Raw genomic sequence first — 27,037 nt, forward strand, 5'->3', positions numbered from 1 at the left:
ACTGAATTTTTTTTACCATGTGCATGTACTTTCTATTAACTTTTTAATTCAAATTTTTAACTAAATAAATAATAAATAGATGGCAAAAAATATGCCCAGAAATTCCATTTCTAGGTAGGTACTAGGTAATCATTTGCATACATGTACAATGAGGATGTTCACTGTAGAATTGTTTCTAATAATGGAAAATAGGAAACAAAGGTTCATCAACCTAAAAAATAGCATATCAATTTAACAGAATACTATGCAGAAGTTAAAAGGACAAGGAAGATCTACTCGTATTAATATGGGTAGATTGAAAAGCAATAGTTGAATAAAAGCAGTACACTGCAGAATGTAAAAAATGATACTTTTATGTAAAAAAAAAAACCCCAACTGTCCATGTTCTGAGTGTATGTGTGCTTGTGAGCGTGTGTAAATGAAGAACAAAGGTTTGGAAGGATGTACATCAAACTGGAAATGGTGTTTATCTGACAAAGGGGTGACCAAAGGGCCATGTTTTAGTCTTGTTATTTATTGACAAATTGTTTTACAGAAACATCAAGTCAATCTATTACCACAACAAGGTATAAATATTCTTAGAAATGGAACAGAGATGGACATAGACCTGCCAGGTAGGAGGAGGAAAAGAAATCAGCTGTAAAAGCATAAAGCAGCAATTTTCAACTGGTGTGCCACAAGAATTTTTCAAACATGCAATACCCGACTGTTTAGTCAGGAGCACTGACCTCTTTTCCCTTAGATTGTCAAATAAAAAATGACAACAGCCAACACAACAATAGCTGTACAGTGTGAACGGATCAAAATTATACCTATTTTTTTGTCAGATTAGCAAAAGGTATAATATATTTTTTGGTGTGTGGCAGAATTTTAGTAATTAGTTATGTGTTCCATGAGATGGAAAAGCTTGAAAATCACTGCCATAAAGCAATCTATATAGTAAAGACCTTGGGGTGGAGAGCAGGGATGGGAAAAGACTGGGAATAGAGGAGGGGCTTAGAAATAGGGGATCAGAAGACAGAGAGAATATCAATGAGAAGGGAGAGAATTAATCAGGGCAGGGTCACTGAGGAGCCTTGAAGGGTGGCTCAATGGCCAGGGAACCCACTGTTCCATGGAGAAGCCAATAAGCATGAGGAGCTACTGACAAGTTGGTGGGACACAGAGAGGGAAACAGAGAGATCCAGACTGATGGCTCTGATTTCTCAGTGAATTAGAAGGCAAGGTATTCTCTTTGAAGAGAACTTCAAAGAGAAGGGAAATGGGTGGTAGGAATTGAGAAAAAGGGAAGAGAGTGAACATGTGAAATAGGAGTTTGGGAATGGTAGGAACCTATGTGGGGACATGGAGTAGCATTGGACAGATGAGGTCCCCAACTGTGAACGTTTCTTAAAATTTATTTTTAAGTTATAGTGTATATACAGTATTATATTAGTTTCAGATGTACAGCATAGTAATTAGACATTTATATACCTTATGAAGTGATCACCCCAGTAAGTACTAACCCATCTGGCACTACCAACTGTGAACTTTTAGTAACACTGAACTCCCACATATAATTTTCCTATTGCAGAGCTCAGTAGTGGAGATTATAGCAAAACGTCAATGGGCTCAACCAGAATTGAGGTTTTGTTTGGCAGGGAGTCTTTGGGTCTGGACTTTGACCGGTCAGGGAAAGGCCAGGAGGAAACAAAGGGCCCATACAGATTAATATCTTTAATTCATAAAATATTTAAAAAGCTCATAACTTTAATTAGAATAATATCAACCCCTCTCTTAGAAGGGTAGAAAAGAACAGAAATCATAAATAAAAGGTAAAAATAACAAACTTTTGAAGACTGTTCAAAATATGTGAATTGAAACACTGAGGCATTTTTCACCTATGATAGTAGCAAAAAATGTTTTTAATGCAAATACTCCATGCCAATGAATTAGAGATAAACTAATCAAACTCAACAGATAGTGTAAATTAGTACAATCCTTTAAAAAATATTTTGAGAAAACTCATCAAGGTCCTTAATGTTTTACCATTTGCATTAGCATTTTCACTTCCTATAATCCATACTTTCAAAATATACAAGTGGAGAGACACCTTTTGCACAAAAATGTTCATTGAACATTGTATATATAGTGAAAAGTTGATAATTACCTAAATGTCCCAGAGTAGTTAAAAATTTTTTTACTTAATAAACTATTACACAGCCATTAAATCTATGGCATAAGAAAAGGGTTGAAATAGAAAATTGCTTATGTGAAGTGAAAACAGACAGAATATAATTGTGTACACAGTATGAGCTCAAATATGTAAACATAAATATTATCAAGAAATCTGTAAGGAAATATACCAAAATTTAAATCATAATGATCTCTTGCTAGTGGGATTGTAGATTATTTTTCTTCATGACTATTCTGTAATTTCTGTATTTTGTATTTTTTGTAATGTACATAATTTATTACATACATAATTTCATACATAATTTGTAATTAATATAAAATACATTTCATTTTAAAATAAAACAATTTCACTTTTTTTATTTTTATTTTTTTTAATATATCTTTATTGATTTCAGAGAGAGGAAAGGAGAGGGAGAGAGATAGAAACATCAATGATGAGAGAGTCATTGATCGGCTGCCTAGCCCGTGCAACCCGGGCATGTGCCTTGACCGGGAATTGAACCCTGATCGCCTGGATCCTAGGTCAATGCTCAACCGCTGAGCCATGCCCGGCCGGGCCAATTTCACTTTTTTAAAAAGAAAATAGTTCTGCTGTAAACTTGCTTTGAAAATGTAAATTTATTCCAACATGGTTGATATATAGGATTATTAGAACAAAGTTTGAATTTCCAATTTGCTAATGCATGAGGTCCTCCACCAGAAACACTGAGCCCAGTTGCACACAGCTGGGTAGGAATACACACGCACACATGCATACAAACAACAACCATCAAAGAGAAAAATCTATGAAAATAATAGGAAATCACCAAATCCTGCAGAAGTGGCTCCTTTTAGTGGCTGGTTTAGTGAGTTCAGATATCACTACAACTTTCATTCAGCTATAAAAACTACCATGTAGATAGAAGGACAGAGGCCTTTACAGGTAGTGGAACACACAGCAGTGTAGAAATTCAATAAGAGTCTCACAAAAGAGAAAAGTCAGAGAGCTTTATGTGCTAAAAAGGAGTTCACTGTGGTTATGCATTAAGGATTGAAGCCTGTGCCAATATGTGATTGGTAAGTTCCATTGTTCTTTGGTCAATGGAGAGTCTTCATTTAGGTCCATTGAGGATCTAGCATACCTCGTTTGCTCAAAGTTCACAGTTCATTAACAGCTTTGGCTGGTTGGAAGCAGTTATGGTGAAACACAATGTTGTTTTGATATCACTTTGGTGAATGTTGCTGCTTGTGGAACATCCTTTGTCAGCTACAAAGATAAAGAAAGAGAACGATGAGAGGTTATCCTGGTAGATCTAATTCATATCCTGGGTGAAGAAGAGCAACCCAGATGTATTGATATTTAAACCAAAAACTGAGAATGAGAAGTTTAGCCAGATGAAGAATGGGAAAAACAGGGTCCAGGGCAGGGAACAGCACAGGGGTCAAGAGGTTAGAAAAGAGCTTGGCATGTTCCACACCCTGGTAGTAGTGAGCAATGGGGAGAAGGGTGTGAGCTGAGCTAGACATGGACTTGTCCTATAAGGCCTTATCACTTGTGTGAGAGATTGGAGGGTTTGTGCTAAGGGCAGAGGGAAGCCATGCAAGGGGCAACATGACCTGAGTTGTAGTTTTGTGAGCCCACTCTGATGCTTGGGTGGAAAAAAGACTATAGGAATTCAAGTGGGATTCAGAGACCACACAACAGACAATTGCAAGGTTCAGACTAGATGTGATGGAGACCCTGGACAGAGGGTAACTGTGGAAATGGAAAGAAGTTATTGGATTCTAGATTTATATTTATTTTAGAAACAGAATCATCAGGACACACGTCATCAACACATGAATTACATATGGGGCCTGAGGGGGTGAGAGGGGTTAGCAATGAGTCCCAGGTTTCTGGTTTGTATAATTGGGAAGAGAGGTGTTATTTATTAAAATCAGAAAGATTTAAGAAGAAACTAATTTGGGGTAGGAAGATGAATAATAGTTCTCTTTGGAGATGTTAAACTTGATATGTTGTATTTAATATTTTATAGAAGGTAAGAATTTGGGGGGAACCTGTGATACTGCGTAATGGGGATGCCAAGAAGACAATGAAGTACGCCAACCGGAATTCTAATAGAGAGATATGAGTTAAAGTTTCTCTGGAGGAGTCCCAGGCCTATGGAAGTTATTCATAGGCTTCATTTACCCAACCAGATATAATCTCTCTCCTTTGATCTTGGTCTATCTCATGGCTTTTACCTTTCTCTCACTCTCTTTTTAAAATTATTATTATTAATCCTTACCCAAGGATACCTTTTTTATTGATTCTAGAGAGAGGAAGGAGAGAGAGAAAAAAAAACATTGACGTGAGAAAGAAACATCAATTGGTTTTCTCCCATATGTACCCTCACCAGGAATGGAACCTAAAACCTAAGTATGTGCCCTGACGGGGAACCAAAGCCACAACCTTTTAGTGTGTGGGACAATGCTCCAACCAACTGAGCCACCTGGCCAGAGCTTTCTCACTCTCTTTTGACTTTATATTTAGATAACTTTTTGGGTTATAGCAGAGAACAGAAAGTACAGAGAGTTCCCATATAGCCCCTGACCCGACACACACATAGCCTCCCCCACTATCACCACCCCACACCAGAATGTTGCATTTATTACAATTGATGGCCCTACACAGGCACAAAATTATCATGCAAAGTCTACAGTTCACATTTGGGTGCACTCTTGGCATTGTACATTCTGTGAGTTTTGACAAACATATAATGACATAAATCCACCATTATAGCATCATATAGAATCGTTTCACTGTTCTAAAAATCCTCTTTATTCTTCCTTCCTCCCAACACCTGGTAATCACTTCTTACTTTTTACAATAGTTTTTATATATTTCTCTATTTCCTTCCTTGATTCTAAATGTGTATTTTACTTATATACCTTTCCCTTCCACTGTCTTTACATTTGGGGGTATAAATATTTATTGAATTAAACAACAGATAAATATTATTAAATTAACTGCAAATTATGCTCTTTATTCTATAAAATTGCTTAAATATATGTATATTTTTGTCTTAAGAAGAAAGAAAAAGGGAAGGAAAAACCAATCTGCAGCCCAGAAATCTTTTTTTTTTAATATATCCTTATTGATTTCAGAGACAGGAAGGGAGAGGAAGAGAGAGAGATAGAAACATCAATGATGAATCATTGACTGGCTGCAGCCCGCAACCCGGGCATGTGCCCTGACCAGGAATCGAACCCCGATCTCCTGGATCCTAGGTCAATGCTCAACTGCTGAGCCATGCCGGGCTGGGCACAGCCCAGAAATCTTGAATAGCAATACTCGTAATTTTGATGACTTCGTTTTTGAAGAATCAGGATATATGTATTTCCAAATGCTTAAAGCTGCTAATACTTCCTCACTACCCTTTTTCTTTACCTAATACATCAAAATTTTTGCCAAATACTTCTTTTGAAAGCAACAATACCCAAAAGAGAATTTCATATTCATTTCTAAACCTGATAGAATCATCCTGCTTACCTATTATTCAAACATATTCCTTAAGGTCTCTGGCCTCTTAATAACTAATCTTCAGAATTATATTAAAAATTAATTTTTTCTGGAGTATTTTTAAAAATGTTTTTATTGATTTTAGAGAGAGAGGAAGGGAGAGGGAGAGAAAGAAACATTGTTGTGAGAGAAAATCATTGATTGGCTGCCTCCTGCACACCGCCTGCCACCTGGGCATGTGCCCCGACGGGGAATGGAACTGGTGACCTTTTGGTGCGTGCAACCACGCCCAAACAAATCAGCCACAGCAGCCAGGGCATGCAGTCTTTATAACTAAATCGAGTAGTTTAAAGGTAAAGCAGAAAACAATAAAGAGTAGGCAAATATAACCTGGATCTGAGCGAGTCTAGGAGAATTTTCTTCTTTCATAAAGAGAAGGACAGGTCCCCGCCATGTAGTTATACCCTGGCAATTCTCACGGGCCTCTACTACCTTCTGTGCTAATACAGGAGGAGGTAGGTAGTAAGCCACCTTCATCACAGGCTATGACTCTGGCTTTGGGAACCTGCTGGCAGGCAGCTGGACCTGCGAGGCTTGAGGGTGCTTGCTGCATGTCTGACAGAAGGGGGCTGAGCAGCTGAAGAGCCAGATGTCAGACAGGCTGGAGATGGTCATCCTGTCCTTCACCAAGACAGAGAGCATCGCTATGGCCACCCGGTGGGTGAAAGAGAGCATGGGAGACAGGGGTATAGCCAGGGGTAGTCTGCACATTGGACAGGATGCTTTGTCCTCAATATTTTAGAATTAGCAGGTAAGGTGCCAAGCGAAAGTCTCAAGGATCAGGTTGGGGATATATTGGGGTTGTGTTTTCATTACATGAAGACTCACAAATACATTGGAATTCATGGAACAAGTGAATAAATATTTATATGTGGGACTGACCTAAAAAATCAGGTTGTGTAGAACATACATGTATCAGGAAGGTGGAAGGAAGTTTACTGACAGTCGAGATAGGCTTAACAGGTAAGAGTATGTATCTGGAGGGAAGACAGAATAAAGGGTAGAAGGGCAATAAGGGAAAAGAAAGAGGTGACTCTGGTGTAGCAACTCTAATTTGCAGGTGTGGTGGCCTCTGAAAATTCAGAGTGAAAATGTTAACTCTATTTCCTTTAGTGCAGGAGGCCATCATGCTTCCTATATGCCATTGTATGTCTTTTCCCAGAACAGCATAAACTGGTCTTTGGTCTTTCTCCACTCACCAGATTATGAGAACCAGAAAAACCTGCTTCATCTAGAGAGGGTTCTGGAAATGATTGTTTAACTAGTGTCCATGGGTGAATTTATGATATGGCAATTTTGAGAAAGTAAAGATGTTCCACAAATAGTTGAGTATTTACAGTCTTCCTGTTGGCTCTTGCAAAAAAGTCATCCTTTCCAAGAAGCTAATTCACATGCATCAGTGCGGCTGGCTTTAAACTTCTTTTTATAATCCTGGATTAAATGCTTCTAAGTAGGGGGATGAGAGCTGTCCTGGGAAGAGTGGGTTCCAGCCAAGTGAAGTGCAACTTCTCCCTATGATAAGCCAGGCCTGCCTGCAGTGCAGTGGTCTTCTTCCCCTAAGCACTACCCAGTCTTCAAGCTCAAACATTAAGATTCACAAACTGCCCGGCCAGGCGTGGCTCAGCAGCTGAGCATCAACCTAGGATCCAGAAGATCACAGTTCGATTCCGGTTAGGGCACATGCCCGGGTTGCGGGCTCAATCCCCAGTAGGGGGCATGCAGGAGGCAGCCAGTCAATGACTCTCTCATCATGGATGATTCTGTCTCTCTCTCTCCCTCTCCCTTCCTCTCTCTGAAATCAATAAATATACATATATATTTTAAATTCACAAACTGCCAGATTCATATTCAAAATGTGTCAAAGAGTGGAACTTTAAGTAATATTGATAAACAGAGCAAATCAGGAGCACAGGGTCCAGATTCAAATTCTAGCCAACTTCATCACTTAGTAGCTGTATGACTTTGAACAAACTATAAACTATGGTCAAATGATTTTTGATGACGGTATCAAGACCATTCAATGGAGAAAAAACAGTCTTTTCAACAAATGGTGTTGAGAAAACCAAATAACCACATGCAAAAGAATGAAGTTAGACTTTCACCTTATATAAACCACATACAAAAATTAACTTAAAATGAATTGAAGACCTAAAGAGCTAAAACCATAAAACTCTTAGAAGAAAATATAGGGGGAAAGCTTCACATTAGATTTGACAATGATTTCTTATATATGACACCAAAAGTACAGGTAACAAAAGAAAAAAATAGGTACATTGGAGTACATCAAAATTAAAAGCTTTTGTGCAGTCCTGACTTTTTGATTATATATTTTCCAGCCAAAGCAAAGGGTTTGAAGATTTAGTGTATCATTTGATGGTGGGGTTATGTTGGCAACTACTAAGTCCATCACAAACACATGCCTTCCTCCGCAAAAGAGGAGTACTTGTGCAGCCAAGTATCCACAAATGACTTGACCTCCTTCTTCAACATTTCTCCCTCAGGTTTTCAGGGAAGCTTTTGATTAGTTTACTTAATAATAAACCAACTTTATAATTAACACAATGACAAAAGGCAATACCTCAAACCAATACTGCAATTTATTAGGCAAATAGCATTTGCTCAAAAGCATAAATGGAAGTTGATGATCAAAAGCCTTTATGTGGGGAAATTATTTGTTCTTCCAGAGATTACCAAGTGGTCTAAACAAAATTCTATTTCCCTAAAAACCAGTCAACTTACAAGATGTAGTTAAAATAGTGATGATCAATATATTGCCATGTACATTTCTCCATGTTCCAAATACAGATCTCATGTTCTCCCAGTTCTCTCATCCTTCCCAGCCACCCCCATCTCATTTAAACAAGAAAAAGATTATGACTTTGTTTTTACTATCTAGATTATGCACAGTGTTCCCTAGGTTTCCATCAAGTTTTGGTTTTGTCAAAGAAACATAATGACAGTTCTCTTAAAAGCTTGTCCCAACTCGTCATTTTCTACCTTGAATTTATTGGCTATCCAGTCATCTTAAGGTTTAACCAGTACAAGCCTCTTTGACTCATCCTTATTTGCAATTTAATGGAAAAGTCATGCTGTTCAGTTTCTGAGAATTTATATGAGCTGGGACTAGTTTCCATTAAAGGTCATGGATAACAGAACTTGTTGGCCCTGAAAGACCTCTGAGCTCCAATGGAAAGGCAGACGGAAGCAAGCTCAGGGCTAACCCAGAAAAACAGCCTGTACCTTGGAGCAGGCAAGTCAATAGTTTGCATGCAAATGGCTCTATTCTAAAGTACAATCACTTGCCGAGGGGAGGTTTTTCTTACTCTGACCCTTTCAGTTTAGGTCCCAAAGCCTCAAATGCACTGTGAGATATAACTAACAAAATAGCTCAACCATCACATGGATTCAAAAATGCAAAAAAGGAATTGCACTTGAGAAATGAACGGTAGGCAGAAAGAGCTGAACATCCAAAGAGGACATGGAGATGGCCAACAGACATATGAAAAGATGCGCAACATCACTAATTATCAGGAAAATGCAAATAAAAACTACAGTGAAATATCACCTCACACCTGTCAGAATGGCCATCATCAAAAAATCAACAAATAACAAGTGTTGGCACAGATGTGGAGAAAAGGGAAATCTTGTACACTGTTGGTGGGGTTGCAAATTGGTGTAGCCACTATGGAAAACATAGAATTATCATATGACCCAGCAATTCCACATATGGGTATTTATTTTTTAAAATGAAAACATTAATTCGAAAAGATTTATGCACCCCTATGTTCATTACAGCATTATTTACAATAGCCCAGATATGGAAGCAGCCTAGGTGGCCAACGATAGATGAATGAATAAAGAGGTGGTGCATATATGCAATGGAATACTACTCAGCCATAAAAAGTAATGAAAATTTGACATTTGTGACAATGTGTATGAACCTAGAGAGTATGATGCTAAGTGAAATAAATGAGGGAGAGAAAGAAAAATACTGATTTCACTTATATGTGGAATCAAAAAAACAAAACAAACAAGAAAACAAAACAAAAACAAACTCATAGCTACAGAAAAAAAACTGGTGCCAGAGGGTACAGGGGTGTGGGTGGATAAAAATGGTGAAGGAAAATAAGAGGTACAAATGTCCAGTTATAAAATAATTCATGGTGATGTAACGTGCAATACAAGGAAAATAGTTAACAATATTGTAATAACTTCGTATGATGATAGATGGTTATGAGACTCATTGTGGTGATCGCATTATAAGGTAGATAGATGTTGAATCACTATGTCGTACACCTTCAGCTAATAAAATAGTGTATGTCAACTAAACTTCCATTTAAATAGATTTTGTTTTAAATAAAGACACCTCTTTAATTCTAATGATGCTTTGTGATATCTCTGCCCAGAGCAATGTGGTCCATGACTAACTCTGTCAAAACCATCTATTTTAATACATTTGTCAATACATTATGTTTGTAAAAAGGAATCAGAGTTTGTAAGTGTTATACAAGTTTAGCTAGATGTTTTCCTGGCTGGACTTATTGAATTTTGCCAGATAGTTAACATTCCAGCCTAACCTCAAAGAAACTGGTTTTTGTGTACACATCCTAAAGCAATTTATAAAAGGGCAGAATTCACACCTGTATGGTGAGAATCATGACATTGGCAAAAATAAACTTTTTCATTAAAAAGCATATGGTACACACCTGATTGGCTGCTCAAGATAATTGCACTTGATCCATCTTGGACCACTGAAATCCTTCCTCGCCACTTTTTATTCTTAAAACAACAGGCCCAAAATGGAGTCACTTGGGTTAGGCCCCATATTAGCAAACTAAGACTTAATACCTAACCTAACTGCAGTTTCAGCCTCTCCCAGGAATGTAGCTTTAACTTGTAATTTCCTGTTCAGAACTAGGGTAATCTGCTGCTAGACTCCTTCTATTCCCCCAGGAGGGCAACTTTGAAACAATGCATTCTTTACTAAAAATTTCCCTTTTCTGCCCCTCCGGGGGCTCCTTCTCTTTGTTAGATGGGATGACGCCCGTTTCATAACTGGTTGAATAAAGCCAATTAGATCTTTAGATTTACTCAGTTGAATTTTTGTTATTTAACAATACAATCAGTCACCAAGTCCCACTCATTCTTTCTTTGCAGTGCCTCTAGGATCCATCCTTTCTCTCAATTTCAAATGAGATAATAGATGTTATTAATATATTAAGATAATGGGTTCTATAAACTGGAAAGTAATACACAAAAGCAAGATCTTATTATTTTCACTATGATCTTACCAGCTATCAACATTATTACTTCTTCTTTTCCCTGTACCCTTCTGATTACCCTTTCCCCAGTCTTATCCCTTCTTACGCCCGTTAATTTTACAAAGACCACAACTATCTTGGTCACAAAAAAATTGTATCTCCTCTTTGGGACATAGAAGCTATAGCCAATATGACAAGCAAATACTTAATAGCTATGTCATATAAATGCCTACACATGTTGATAGACAAAAACATCAGGACCCCATTAGATCAAAGAGCACAGAATTATGTCCTGTGGAACAGGAAAAAAAGGAATCTACAGAGACCTGAGGTACCTTTGCTGTAATTTAAAAGAATTTTTCTATCTTTAAACTTCCTGTTGTAGAGCCATGAAAATGTTTATGCTCCCTGACCTCCTCCTCAAAAAATAATACAAAAGATAGCAGACCAATAGTCCCAGTGATGCTTACTGAAGCATTATTTACAACCATAAATATTTTTAAACAACCTAAATATCCAATCACTAGAAGTTACATCAATTATAAATTGTAAATACATCATTAAAGTGTATAAAGATTATGCAGAATGATAGAATATTCAGTGAAAAAATAACATTGTTTTGATACTATAATTAAAATCTTAAAATTATGTTTGCATAGTAACAAACATAGAAAGAAACGTGGAAAAATCAGTCTAGGTGACTGAATTCTTTTTTTTTTTAATATATGTATTTTTATTGATTTCAGAGAGAGAGGAAGGGAGAAGGAAAGAGAAATAGAAACATCAGTGATGAGAGAGAGTCATTGATCGGCTGCCTCCTGCACGCCCCCTACTGGGGATTGAGCCTGAAACCCAGGCATGTGCCCTGACTGGGAGTCGAACTGTGATCTCCTGGATGATAGTTCGGTGTTCAACTGCTGAGCCATGCTGGCTGGGCAGGTGATTGAATTCTTATCGTTTGGCTTCTTAGCTTTCTTTTATTTTCATTTCCATGAATGCAGTTCATAAAAAATTTTACATTGTTTTTAAAGAATCTAGCTATTGATGATTTGAAAACTAAGTATTTTATCTTAGACCCTATTATCCCCTCTGTAAAACAGAAATAATAATAATACCTACTTCACAGGAATGTTGAGACTTAAAATTAGACAATGTTTTTACCAGCATTTTGGAAACTGCTCAGTATTAGGCAACTGTAAAGTCACATTAAAAACCTAGTGATATATGTTAAATCACCACAATGTACACTTTAGATATCTTACAATTTTAGATGTCAATTATACCTCAGTAATGCTAAAAAAAGCTAGTGAGATATAAATATGAGAAGATAAAACTAACATTCATTGAATACCTACTACACTTCACTGTACTAAGATCTCTCTATACTAATGCACATGCGAGTGTGCGACACACACACAGTCTCACTGGATCTTCATGCAGCTCTTGCCCTTTGCAAGTCTCACCTTTTCGTTCAACTTGATCTCCCACCAAGGTTCCCCAGCATGAACGTCCTGCCCACACACTCACTTGCATGAGCCTGCTCATAGACTTTGACTCATGTCGCCCAATTTAACAAGGACCTATTGAGCAGCTACCAAGAAAAATGACACAAACATATAGAACATTGGGTCCTTATCTAAAAGAGCCATCAGTCTCATTTGAGTAACCAGGTAGAGTCTAAAGAACTAGCTACTTAAAGGAGAAAAGTTATCTACCACTTAGAACATATAATTTATGGTCCAAACCAATTCATTGAGCGTGCAAAGGGGAATATTAATAATTACACTGAGGCAATAGGAGTAAACTGGGCAAAAATAGGACATATGACCCCATAAGGAGATCACATCTGGGTAACCGAAGGACCCTTTGCTGAGCACCAAGAGAGATATGGGTCCATCAATACAGCCGGCATGGCTCAGTGGTTGATGATAGTGTAGTTTCTTAATTTTCACTACTACATAGTTTTCCATTATATGACTACACCACCATTTATTTCTCCATTCTTCTAATGAAGGACAGGTTTTGTCTTTTAAAAATTTATTGTGAGATTTTTTTTTTAAATACAGAAGTAAGAATTTGCCTCCTCCCTTCTATCATCTATTATTCATCATTTTCTATTCTTGCAAATGAAAACAGAAAATTTTCTTCCCACTCCCTTTCCATCTGGAGACTCAGTTCTCACTATTTTCTCCTGATCCCCTCAAAAAAAGACCAGCCTGAAGAACCTCTGGCCCAAGGGAGAGTGAATCAGCATAACCTTTACCTGATTTCAAATCCTTGAAAACAATCTTCAACAACGTCATATTTGATTCACCACTCACTTTATGCTTTGTCAGTTACTGCTTACAAGGCCTTTCTCTTTTAAACTCAGACACATAAACACTATTTCTTTGGCAACAAATTTCTGCTTCACTTTCATGGCCCTGCTCATCTCTTACATTCTCTGAGAAACCTTCCCTCAAATTCTTTCCTTTCTTCCCGCTCTCCAAGTAATGGCTCATTTCTATGAGCCCCACTGGCCCAGTACCAGCCACTGTCACACCACATAGGGCAGTAGTTGCTTGTCGTAGTCTAAACAGTGTGCTCTCCAAAAGCTGGGATCCTGCCTCCCCGTACCTCTGTGGCCCAGTGCCTGGCTCAGAGGAGCTCAGTTGGGTTAAATGGATGCCAATTTGAAAAATAAAAGCAAAAGGAATATACAAAAAGTTTAGAGGACATCAAATTTCCTTGGATCTAGACTAAAGAGACCTCATCTTTGGGTAACTTTGTTGCATAATCATCTTAGAAGTTTTTCATGGCATTATTTCCCATCCAGTTGCCTCTGTGCTCTGCGTGTTCCACATAAAACCACCATCTTATTACCACTTTTCCACCCACGCCAGAAACCTACAGCACATCTCGATGAACAACTCTTCATATCTCCAAAGCTCTAAAGTGCCTGCCTCTGCTTTCTCATTCAATGAATATTTATTAAGCAACTATTGTGTTCAAGGAACAATCTCTTTTAATGTGCCCTGCAGCCCCCTTAAGACCCACTGCAAGAGATAAACAAAGGCGCTATTATAAAATGTACACCCAGACACTGAATAATCCAGCTTTACTTCTGCAACTAGAGCTTTCAAATTCATTACACCCTGTACTTCCTGTGTCCCAGCCTTCCCTGTGCCTTTAAAAGTTTTACAACTTGGGCTGTCAGCATAATACAAGCCATCTAGAGACAGGTTTTAAAAGTAAAGCTATTAAAGTTTAGGAAAACTGTTGAACATAATATATTCTCATTCCAGCTCCTATGGCTAATGAGAAGGGACTACAATACATGAGAAGTAAAGTGTGTCCTCAGACCAGCAGAACTGAAGAACTTTGCTGTAACAAAATGCATCACTCTTCCTCATAAAACTCAATTGCCTAGAAATAAAAGTTCAGTTCCTAACTTGATTATGTTTACAAAGTTGGTTCTATGCCGAGAACAGGACTGGTGTGAGGTGCGGGGAGCCTGGGGACACACAGAGAAAGCCTTCCTCCAAGGAAACTTAGGAAGGTGTGTTAAGGAGAAGCCTCAAGAAAGAAGGACTGGTCAACAGGTAAATACTATAGTGAGGTCGATTGAGATTAAAACTGACCAGCATCCATCAATTTTTCAATCTGGAGGTTACAAGAGCCGTTGTGGCACTGGCAAAGAAAAGAGCTAAATTGCATTAGGCTGAGGAGGGCGTGAGGGTAAAGAAGTGGAGAATATAAACTACTCTTTTTGAAGAATTTAAATTCAAAGTGAAGAAGAAGACAAGGCCACGTCTAGAAGGAGATACTAGGGTACAAACAGAGCCTTTTCAAGATGGAAGATGGAAGTGTATACTTAGGCGTGGAGGGAAAGCCAGGGGACAAGAGAGACTGAGGATACAGGCTAGGGAAGGAATAATGGTTGGAGTAAGGACACAGGAAGGGACTGGATTCAGAACACAGGGGAAGGAATTAGCTTTACACAGGAGAAGGGACACTTTTTCCATAAAACGGCAGGGGGAGGGGGGAGTATGTTGGTCAGTGGGGAACACAGGAAATGAAGGGATTTCTCACTTGGCCCCCTCAATTTTCTTTCAGTATGGCAAGCAGATTGTGCGATTGGGGCATTGAAAACAATGGTGAATATTAAAATTAACTCCTCGAGAGTAAATTTTAAAAAGAAAATAACTCCTGGGGAAGTTGGAGACAGCTGGTTAGGGACACACAAGCTGCTGCAAATAAGCTCAGTATTAGACTGCAAGCTCAATATCACAGCAGCAAGAGATTGACTGTCACAATGGACCACGTGTCTGTTCTCTCCTGGGAAGAAAGTGAACAGGAGCAAGTTGATAAATCAGAAAAAATGGAGGAAAGGGTCAAGGGACCTGCAGTCTACAGGAGGCCAAAACACAGGAATTTGGGAGGATGGAAGTGAGACCTGGAAAGGCAGGACTCTGTGATCAGAAAGTAGGTACTTGAGCTTAAGACTTCAGAGAAAAAAATGCCTCTGAATGTTAAAAGCTGAGACTGAGGTAACGTATGACCTGCAGCTGCCTGAAACAGATTATTACTAAAATTGGGGAGATCAAGTGTGAAACTAGGATATTATGTCATCTTCTGATGATGGCAGAACTGTGATGGAGAAGACCATAAGCCAGATGAAAGAGCATAACGGGTATGTAGGCATTTGGTTTTTGACCGCTCAGCTTCTATTTCTTCCTCTTTTAATACAGCACTTAGATTTCTTTTGGGGAAATCACCTCTCATGGTCTGCAGGCCAGGTGGATGTATATATGCCAACACCCCACCCTCCTCTAGCCAAGAGGTGGGCAGAGTACCACAATTAGACCAGCTGAAATTTTCTCTCGCCTCTCTCCTCTCCCCCCCCCCCCTTTGAGCACTACAGAGCGGTACAAATGCAAGGATGGTTGGGACACATTTCATAGTAGTGCCTGACAAACCTGACAAGGAGTTCTTGCTACCAAGAATCTTTCTCCAAGCCTGGTTCTTCAATTCTGTACTCCACCCCCCAAAAAAATCTCCCCATAATTTTTGTTTCGTTTTAGTTCATCAGAGTTGGTTTCTGTTTCTTGCTTTTATCTACAAAACCCTAGCCCTGGCTGGATAGTTCAGTTGGTTGGAACATTGTCCCATGACACCAAGGTTGTGGGTTTGATCCCTGGTCAGGGCACATACAAGAATCAACCAATGAATCCATAAAATAAGTGGAATAGCAAATAGATACCCCCCCCATTCCTCTCTCATTCTAAAATCAATAAACATTTTAAAAAAACAAACAATAGAAAACCCTAATTAACACAGTTGTAAGGTGACTATACATCCTGGTTTGTCTGGGCAGTCCTAGCTTATGCCTGTTATTCCAGTGTTGCATCTGATTTAACATTTATCCTGGTGTTTCCCTTTCTTAATGGAGTTTTATGAATAATTATTAAAATAACCAAGACGTGTTTGGAATATTCCCATTTTGTACTTATACCTTCTGCCATGCTTGTCTAGTAGCACTGAAGAGAATTCTCACTTTACCAAATAATTAAGTCTACAAGAAAAACAGCATTAATGCAACCTCTCTTTTCCCAATCCTTTACAGGTTGTTCAATGATAAAACAAAATGCAAAATGTTTTGACAGTAGGTCAGGAGAAAAGTATTCCATACTTTTGCCCCTACTGGTCTCTCGGTGAATGAACCAGCCAGTTGTGCCATGGTCCATGACAGCTATTTTCAGCCTTTTTCATCTCATGGCACACATAAGCCAATTACTAAAATTCTGCAGCACACCAAAAATATACTATATTTTTTGCCAATCTGACAAAAAAAATAAGTATAATTTTAATTCATTCACACTGGACAGCTATTGTTGTGTTGGCGGTTGTCATTTTTTGGACAATCTTAGGGAAAAAGTCAGTGCCCCTGACTAAATAGTCAGGTATTGCATGTTTTAAAAATTCTTATGGCACACCAGTTAAAAATTGCTGGTCTATGCTATAGCCTGTGAGATACACAAAATCCTGAGCTAAAAGTCTGTGGGGTCAGTAAGAAATTATAGATTGCAGTTACATGTACATGAAATACGTACTGGAAACAGACTAAGTGGTACTGCCGGATTCTGAATGCTCTTGCTCATAGTGATTTTGTATGGTACAAATCTACAACTATTTATTTATTTTATTGTTTGATAATGCTTTTTTATTTTGCAGTAAACCCTCAGCTGCAATGAGCTTTAAAAGTACATATTTAATTTAAAATCAAGTAATGAATTTTCATTTCTTTTGAAAGTTAATATAACTTGCAAATACCTGTTGATACCTGGGGATCATACTGATTAACCTCAGGAAGGCTGAAGAGGCATCTACATGTACTTCAAAAGTTACTCATCGTTTTAAGAAGACTACTTAAAGACAAAGAAATAATACCTGCAATTGCAGATGATATATTTACCTGTAACTCTGTGAAGAATCACTTTTCATCTTGAACAAATGAGTTTTGATTTCAAGTTTTCTTGTGCACATATAAATGAAGCCAAAGCTGTCGATGTGTCCATTCCATTAGCAAAACTTCATAAACAGCTAAATAATGCCATTTTATGTCAGTATTACTATGTGATTTAAGTAGAAAATGAGTTAATTCCAATAATGCCTTGGTTTTTTCCATCCAATTATTAAAATAAAAGTTGTTTAAGTTAATTCTGTCAAAGATGAAAAACATGTGACATTGTAAATATAACTGTCAATTCAGCTTAAAACATCAACATTGAAGACAAAGTTATTTAGTTTTGACAGTAATAATTACAAATACAAAAGCTGGTAGAGCCCAGTGTAATGATGAGAACAGCGTTTGAACTAAATTAAAAACCTATGAGGAGAAAGGTACTTGGCCTTGGTTATGGTGCACATATCATTAATGACTGCTTCCAAACAAGCTGTGATCTACCAAATTAGAAGTTGTGCCCTGGCTGGGTGGCTCAGCTGGTTAGAGTATCATCCTTATACCAGAAGATTGCTGGTTCAATTCCCAGTCAGGGCACATATAACTAGGTTGCAGGTTTGACCCCTGGTCAGGGAGCCTTTGGAAGGCAGCTGATAGATGTTTCTCGCTCACATCGATGTTTCTCTCTCTCTCTAAAATCAATAAACATATTCTCTGGTAAGGATAAAAAAAAATTAGAATTTGTATTTGTCAAAAATTTACAAATATTTTAATTTATACACAGAGTAACTCAACTACAAAATCATTGTTGCGAAACTGATGTTTAACAAAATACTTTGGGGGATGGGAAAAGATTAACCAAAGAACTTATATATTTATGTACCTAGCCCATGGACATAGACAATAGTGTGATGAAGGCCTGGGGTGGGATAGGGACTGGGTGGAGGGGACAAAGTTGGGGAAGATCTGTAATACTGTCAACAATAAAAAATATATATTAAAAACACATACACACACAAAAAATTACTTTGTATAAAAAGTAATCATATACTGGGCCATAAAGCAAGTCTCAACAAATATCAAAGTCCTCTGCTAAAGTGCTCTGGCCAAAAGGTAATTATTCTACAAATGAATACCTAAATGGTTGCTAGAAAATCCTCATGTGTTTGAATACACTATAATGAAAATGGACAAATTACTTCCATGTACAACAGTACAGGCAAATCTTGTAAGCAAAAAAGCTGACCTAAAGAAGCAAGATATAGCCCTAGCTGGTTTGGCTCAGTGTTTAGAGCGTCAGCCCAAGGACTGAAGAGTCCCGGGTTCAATTCTGGCCAAAGGCACGCACCTCGGTTGCAGGCTCAATCCCTGGCCCTAGTCATAGTGCTCGCAAGAGGCAACCAATCGAGGTGTCTCTCTCACATCAATGTTTCTCTCTCTCTCTCCCCTTCCACTCTCTGAAAAGCAATGGAAAAAAATGTCCGTAGATGAGGAAATAATAAATAAATAAATAAATAAATAAATAAGCAAGCAAGATATTGAAGAACTGAAATAGGGAAAACAAGACCATATTTTTTAGGAGTACAATTATAGGTAGTTCCATATCTTACTTATATATGGAATCGTAAGAAACAAAGTCAAAACCAAAATCTGAACTCATACGTAAAGAGAACAAACAGATTGCTGGAGGTGGGGGATAGGGAGTGGGTGAAGGTGATCACAAGGCACAAACTTCCAGCTATAAAATAATAAGTCACGGGGATATAATATATAGCGTAGTAACAATAGTTAACACTACTGTGCTGTGTATGTATTTGAAAGTTGCTAGGAGAGATCTTAAAAGTTCTCACCACAAGAAAAAAAATCGTAACCATGCATGGTGATGGCTGTTAACTAGACCTACTGTGATAATTTCATAATACAGGTTGTCCCCAAAAAATGTATACACCCTTTAACAGCTGATAGCTCTATTTTGAAAGTGAAATGTATTTTAATAAACATTGCCTTTATAATTATTCAAAGTGTGTGTATACATTTTTTGAGACACCCTATATATACAAGTATTGAATCGTGTTATGCACCTGAAACCAATATAACGTTATATATCAATTATATCTCAATTTTTTAAAAGGAAAAAAAATTATAGGTAAACTAAAAGGAGATAATTTTTTTAATCCTCACCCGAGGATGTTTTAATTTCTTTTATGACTTAATAGTCAGACCTGTGAATTTCTTTGTGTGTGTGTGTGTGTGTGTGTGAGCGTGTGTGTTCATGTGTATCTTTTTTTAAAATCAAAATTAGATCACACTATTTGGACTGTTTTGTGGGGTTTTTTTACTTCTGAATTATATCACAAATATATTTATTATATTAAATATAAAATTTTTTAAATTTTATTTAATAATGTTAATGTTTATATTTATATTATATAAATGTATTAAATATTCTTAAATCTGTGCAAAATATTGTTAAATATATCATGAATATATATGAAATACTCTTCTATGACATGGCTGCTTAGTTTTTCTTATACCATTTCCCCTGTTTTTTGGAAATTCAAGTTATTTCTCATTTGTTCTTTTGGTTTCTGTTTGTTTTTAATTTATCTTTATTGTTGAAAGTATTACAGATGTCTCCTTTTTTTCCCCATTGATCCCCTCCACCCCACATCCACCCCACTCCCAGGCCTCCCCCATAACAATGTCTGTGCCCATGGATTAAGCTTATAGACATACAAGTTCTTTGATTAATCTCTCCCCACCCACTCCCCTACCCCACATTCCCTCTGAGATCCTTCAGTCTGTTCCATGCTTCTATATCTCTGGATCTATTTTGTTCATCAGTTTATTATATTCCACATATGAGTGAGATCATGTGGTACTTGTCTTTCTCTGATTGGCTTATTTTGCTAAGCATAATACTCTCCAGTTCCCTCCATGCTGTTCCAAAGGATAAGTGATCCTTCTTTTTTACAGCTGCATAGTATTCCATGGTATAAATGTACCACAGCTTTTTTATCACTCATCTACTGATGTGCACTTGAGAAGAATGTATATTCTGCAGCTTTGGGGCGGAATGTTCTATAAATGTCAATTAAATCCATCTGATCTAGTGTGTCATTTAGAGTGACTGTTTTCTTGTTGATTTTTTTGTCTGGAAGATCTATCCAGTGAAATAAGTGGGGTGTTAAAGTCCCCAAGTATGACTGTCTTGCTGTTGATCTCTACCGTAAAGTCCTCTGGAAGTTTTTTTTAAAATAAATTTAGGTGGTCCTATATTGGGTGCATATATGTTTATCAGTGTTATATCCTCTTTTTGGATCAATCTCTTTAGTATTATGTAGTGACCTTTCTTGTCTCTTGTTATGGTCTTCATTTTGAAGTATATTTTGTCAGATATGAGTATTGCTACCCCAGTTTGTTTGTTTTTTCATTTCCATCTGCATGGAAAAATTTTTTTCCATCCCTTCATTCTCATCCTGTGTGAGTCTCTTGTTTTGAGGTGGGTCTCTTGTAGACACATATATTTGGGTCATGTTTCCTTATCCATTCAGCCACACTATGTCTTTTTATTGGAGCATTTAATCCATTTACATTTAAGGTTATTATTGATATATACTTATTTATTTTCATTTTAATTCTTTATGCATATGTTTCTCTTTCTCTCTATTTCTACTTCTAATTACAGCAGTTCCTTTAACATTTCCTGCAATGCTGGTTTGGTGGTGATAAATTCCTTTAGCCTTTTTTTGTTGGGGAAGCTCTTTATTTTACCATCTATCTTGAATGATAGTCTTGCTGGATAGAGTAGTCTTGGTTTCAGATCCTTGTTTTGCATTACCTTGAGTACTTCATGCCATTCCCTTCTGGCTTGTAGAGTTTCTGATGAGAAGTCAGCTGACAGCCTTATGGGAGCTCCTTTGTAGGTAACAGATTGCTTTTCTCTAGCTGCCTTTAAGATTCTGTCCTGAATTCTTAGCATTTTAATTATGATGTGTCTGGGTGAAGGCCTCTTTGGATTCTTCTTGCTTGGGACTCTCTGTGCCTCCTGAACTTGTGTGACTTTTTCCTTCACCAGGTTAGGGAAGTTTTCTCCCATTATTTCTTCAAACAGAGTCTCTAACCTTAGCTTACTTTTGACCTCTTCTGGCACTCCTATAATGTGAATATTGTTACTTTTCATGTTGTGCCACAGCTCCCTAAGAACAAGAACCCCACCACACTGATTAACAGACTGGAGTTAAATATAAATATTCTCCCATCATAAACCCATATATATTATAAAAAACTCAAAGTCAAAAATGCACAGTGCAGAAAGTGTAGATCCAACCCCTTATCCCACCTCTGAGACAAACACCAACAATTGGGATTATTTCACACACACACACACACACACACACACACACACTCACACACATACCCCACATGCATGCATGTATGTATATATACAGATGTAAATTTATTTTTACAAAGGTTTAATACTATATATGCTACTCTCTATTTTTTACTTAATAATGTGTCTTAGACCAGCTTTCCACGTAGATAAGAAGTTGATGACTTAGAAATTTTGCTGAAGTAATTCATTAATAGGAAGATCAATGTTTTGTTTATCCTGTTCAGCAGATCTAAGTAAATGTTTAGAGGCCTCCAACACTATACAATAGTGTAGTCAGTGGGGAAAACTCCTAAATATTCATTGAGAATTCTCACTCTTTTGAGTTCCAGTTGGCAATTTAAATTGATTCTCATTCCTACTATGATTGTTAATTTATTTAAAAAACCTCCCTCCAAATGCATCAGTAAACTAGCCCTTACACTTCACATAATTTTTCCCCATCACCGTTTATTACCCCTATACCCTCCTCTACCTCCCTCCCTGCTGCAATTACCACATAATTTTATTTTTTTAATCAAACAATTTTAACCAAGTTAATAGTAAGCAGCAAAGTACAATTACATGAAAAGCCCTATAGTTTACATGTTTAAATTATTTTTCATTCTCTTTAAAGGTGTTGAAGGTGAGAGCCACTCCTGAATCTTCTCGCTAGTGGTGGAGTAAGGTATATATTGTTCTGGAGTGCCCCTCATGTTGAATTTATGGTTTGTCCAAATGAATTTATGAGCAGTAGGTAGTTTTATTGTTGGAGGATCATCAGTCATACAGTGAAGCCAACAATGCCATTCAGGGGGCACCATGCTTCCAACCAAATCCCAGAAAGTGTTTTTGCCATTCATTTCAGTAGTATATATAACCCATCAGTGACAGCCAAAAAACTGCTTATTATCTTCATAGTATGTTTCCATATTTATCTTCCCACTTACCTCTTCCTACCTGTACCCTCCCTCCTCTCACAATAAGACACGGTATTTGTGGCTAGGCCCTTTGTTACCAAAAGGTAGACAATATTGAAGGCTGCACTTTAGTAGAGCAGGCCTCCCACACCAGCTCTGCCAAACTTCATAGGGGCACTCCATATCAAAGACCCAGAGGCTCCATGCCTCTACCCTAATTCTTGGGTGGCCAGGCTCTTAGGTAAGAGGGCAGAGCAGATCCTTGCCCTAGGCTGCCTATTGGGCTCTTCCTCAGCCACAACAGCCATCAATAAGCCAACCAGGAAGGCCCTGGGATCTTCCCAACCCCTCCTGCACTGGGAAGGCTTTGTTTAAGGAGCTTTGTTCTCAAAGGATCAAAGCTCCTTATTCATTCTCCACCAACCCTCTTTTACCCTTCTCCTGCAAGGTTGTCCATTATCTTATCAAAAGAAAAGCTCACAGGCATCAAGGAAACTTTTGTCCATAGGCCTCCTTAATATGCATAGGGACATCTTCCCAGACTTGCTTCACCTTCTCCAAGGACCCCTACATGCCTGTCATTCCAGTTCCGAAGTATCCAGTTTCAACTATGCTGACCTTCACCCCAAAATGTCAAAGCTCACGCCTGAAATAAAAACCCTCATGTTAACTCTTTTGAAAAACACCACAATTTCAATGCTCTGAGGGAAGAACAAACAAAACAAAACAAAGAGATTACAAAAACAACTTGACTGAATACTTTAAAGGATAATGAACACAGGGGAAAAATAAAATTTTAAACATCCCTAGGTCTCACAATTGGGACATGATTATACAAACTCCCATAACAATTCAATTCTACATCCACTCTTTTAACAGAGTTATTAAGTACCTGTCATGTAGTAGACACTGGAGACATGAAGAATACAAAGAATAATAAAGAAAATAAGCATTTTTATGGCAGCTCCTGTGCTCCATGTTTTACATGCACAATCTCAGAAAATCAAGACTCAACTCCTCACCTCAAAAAGCTCACAGTGGGTGAGTCTGACAAGTAAGTAATTTCAATACAACTCAAAAATATTATATAGCAGAGGTATTCAAAGGGCTACATAGCAGAGAGGAAGATGCAGGCAGATTTTCTGAGGGAGTTGGGGAAGGGTTCAGTGTAGGGAAAATGTTTCCATTGTGCCTTGAAGGATAAAGAGGAACTTTCTGAGTGAAGAAAACCAAGAGTTGAGATCAGGTAATGGGAATTGCACATATGAAAGCATGGGCCTGTGAAAAATTATACTGTGTTCAAAGACTATAAGAAACCATTACTGAAATATGGCGTGAGCATTAAAATTACAAGTCATTGGTCATTCCAGAATATTCAAATTAGTTTAACAAACAGTTCCAAAATTACCAGGGGCTGAGTATGTACCAGGCAGCACTGTGCTAAGTTCTGCCTTCACCAAGTGAAGAAGGTGGCATTGTACACCACAGTAGAGGTATACTCAAGGTGCTCTGGGGACAGTGATGAGGGCGCTCCTTAACCTAGAGATTCAAACAGCCTTGCTAGAGAGGGTGAAGCCCAAGCTGATGCCAAGGAGAATGTTTGAAATAATGATACACAAGAAGGGAAAGCACAAAGCATCATGACCCTCTAAAGTAGTGAGTGGTTCTCAAAGTGTAAACCCCATATTAATAGCATCATCAGCATCTGGGAACTTGTTAGAAATGGAAATTTTCGGGCCCCAGTCCAGACTTAACAAGTCATAAACTCTGGGGGTGATACCCAACAATCTGAACAAGCCATCCAGCTGGCTCTGAGGCACACTAAAGGTTAAGAACCAGTGTTCTAAAGGAAAACCCTCCCTTATCAAACCCAAACCTAAAACCTTCTAAGTTAGAGCTTCAGAAAAAGATCCTCCAGGTGCCTGTGTTTGCTCTGGAAGAGGGGCTATGCAAGCCAGGGGTGCCTCTATCCTCTGAATTTTACTTCCCCTTGCAGCTTTCTCGCTCTAATTCCCACCACACCACAACATCTCTATTGCTCTTTAAAAGTCCAACTCAAATGTGGGACAAAACTTCCTTTTCTTATTAATCCTTAGCACAATAAGGCAAATTGGAATTTTCTAAAGAAGTTAAATAGTGATTTGAACGGTGAAAGGACATTCAATGTTCAAATCACTATTTGGTCTAGGAACTAGTCAAGGAGTCAGAGACCAGTTGTGAGTAGTGGTAGATAAGCAGGCAGCAGCCCCGTGGAGGTGCATAGGACACTATGTACACAGGAAGCCAGGAGAGGTGCCTGCCCGTGGTAACAACTCATGTTATTTTCTCGATTATTTTCCAAGTCCCTTCCTAGGCAGGTAATATAACATGCACATGGTAATAGATATAGACCAGTCATGGCATGTGGTGGGCTGAATGTTTCCCAAAGACATGAGGTCCTAGTCCCCAGAACCTGTAAATGTTATCTTACATGGCAAAGACTTTGCATGTGTGATTAAGTTAAAGATCTTAAGATAGGGAGACTGCATTAGAATATCTGGGCATGCCTTAAATGCAACCACAACTATCCTTAAAAGGCAGAGGTAGATTTGAAAACCAATAGAGGAAGAGAAGGCATTACCTCAGAATATCTGAAAAAGCTTCTACTCCATATTTGGAGCTACAGTAGACTCTTCCCAGAATGCTGGAGACATTGACAACCTGCCCTACCCACCCCCAACCCCTCACCCCGCTCTCTTCACCAAGGGAAGCATGCTCAAGGTCACTGCTATCAAACCAATGAGGTTCACTTTGAGAACATTCACACAGGCCTCAATCTTCTGCCACTCACTGTAGCCAATTGTGGGAAAAGTGCCTGCATTGTTGACCAGGCCCCTGAGTCCTAAAACAATAAAAGTCAGAGCAGGAGTCCATTGTCAGACAACAATGACAGACTGTTTAGCTTGATCAATCTTCCTGCTGAAAACAACTAAAAATGCTAGAAAAATCTATTTTTAATATTCTTAACTATATCTAGTAGTGAACAAGAAAGTAAAGAAAGTTCTGGCCTGGCCAGGCGTGGCTCAGCGGTTGAGCATCTACCTAGGATCCAGGCGATCCAGCTTCTATTCCTGGTCAGGGCACATGCCGGGTTGCAGGCTCAATCCCCAATCGGGGGCATGCAGGAGGCAGCCAATCAATGACTTTCTCATCAGTGATGTTTCTATCTCTCTCTCCCTCTCCTTTCCTCTCTCTGAAATCAATAAAGATTTTTTTTTTTAATAAAAAATCAAATTTTTAAAAATTGATCAAGTAGATTTAGAAAAGAACCAAATAGAACTTCTAGGGAGTAGAAATGGCATAACAACTGAAATTCAGTGGATAAAATTGAATAGCAGATAGACATAGTGGAAAAGAAAGTAGTAAGGTGGAACATAGAAAAAGGAAAATATGCAAATACAACACAAAGGAAAAAGAGATGGAAAAAAAGGGACACAAGAACAAAGTAAAAACATCTAACACATATCTAATCAGATGCACAGACTAGAGAGCAGAGTCAGGGAGGTAACCAAACAAATGCAATGCGGTGTGGTGGTTGCCATAACAGACGTATACACACAGTCTAATGAGGCTGCAAAAAAAAGGATGACCCACTGCCTGCAAAATTAGGAACGGCTTCAAAGAGGCACCGGTTTTGGAGTTCTTTCCTATAGGATAGGTAAGAGCTCCAAAAGTAGACAAGGATGAAAGTACATTCCAGGCAGCAACACATATACATGAATGGAGTGGTGAGTAGCATAAAATTTCCTGATACCTACAAGGAGTTCAGCATGGCACAGTACAGAACATACAGATAAGAGATGGGAGATGAGATAGTGGAGGGCCCAACTATAAAGGGTCTTTGGGCCACACGTATACTGTAGGCAACCAGAGTGTTAGAAGGTATTAAATTGAAGAGTAAGATGGACAGATTTAACTTTAGAAAGATCTCTCTCACAGTGGGAATGAAGGATAGATTAAACAGGGGAGTGATGAAGGCAGTTGGTTAAGAGACCCAACAGTTTGGGGAGCATTTGAAATCTTGCTCCCTGGCATGTTTGTCAATTTGACTGAAATAAATAATTTAGCCCAGCCGGTGTGGCTCAGTGGTGGAGCACTGACCCAAGAACAGGAGGTCACGGTTAGATCCCTGGTCAGGGCACATGCCCGGGTTGCGGGCTCAACCCCCAGTAGGGGGCATGCAGGAGGCAGGCAATCGATGATTCTCTCTCATCATTGATGTTTCTATCTCTCTCCTCCTCTCCCCTCCTCTCTCTGAAATCAATAAAAACATATTTTAAAAGAAAA

The 27,037-nt window shown here is 38.3% G+C and overlaps 1 long non-coding RNA gene across 2 annotated transcripts in view; it reads right to left on the reverse strand.

Annotated features, from left to right (window-relative positions):
- Nucleotides 1-1,878: 1,878 nt before the first annotated feature.
- Nucleotides 1,879-27,037, reverse strand: part of LOC308552923 — a 38,491-nt gene continuing 13,332 nt past the window's right edge. The window contains exons 3-4 of one of the 2 annotated variants that reach the window (XR_013998157.1): nucleotides 17,432-17,588; nucleotides 1,879-3,421 (exon numbers count right to left, since the gene is read on the reverse strand). This is a non-coding gene — a long non-coding RNA (uncharacterized lncRNA). The remainder of the gene's footprint in view (nucleotides 3,422-17,431; nucleotides 17,589-27,037) is intronic. The other variant, XR_013998158.1, reaches the window with a different exon arrangement.

The sequence above is a fragment of the Miniopterus schreibersii genome (genome assembly GCF_964146895.1).
Source record: "Miniopterus schreibersii genome assembly, chromosome: 2".
Taxonomy (NCBI): Eukaryota; Metazoa; Chordata; class Mammalia; order Chiroptera; family Miniopteridae; genus Miniopterus; species Miniopterus schreibersii.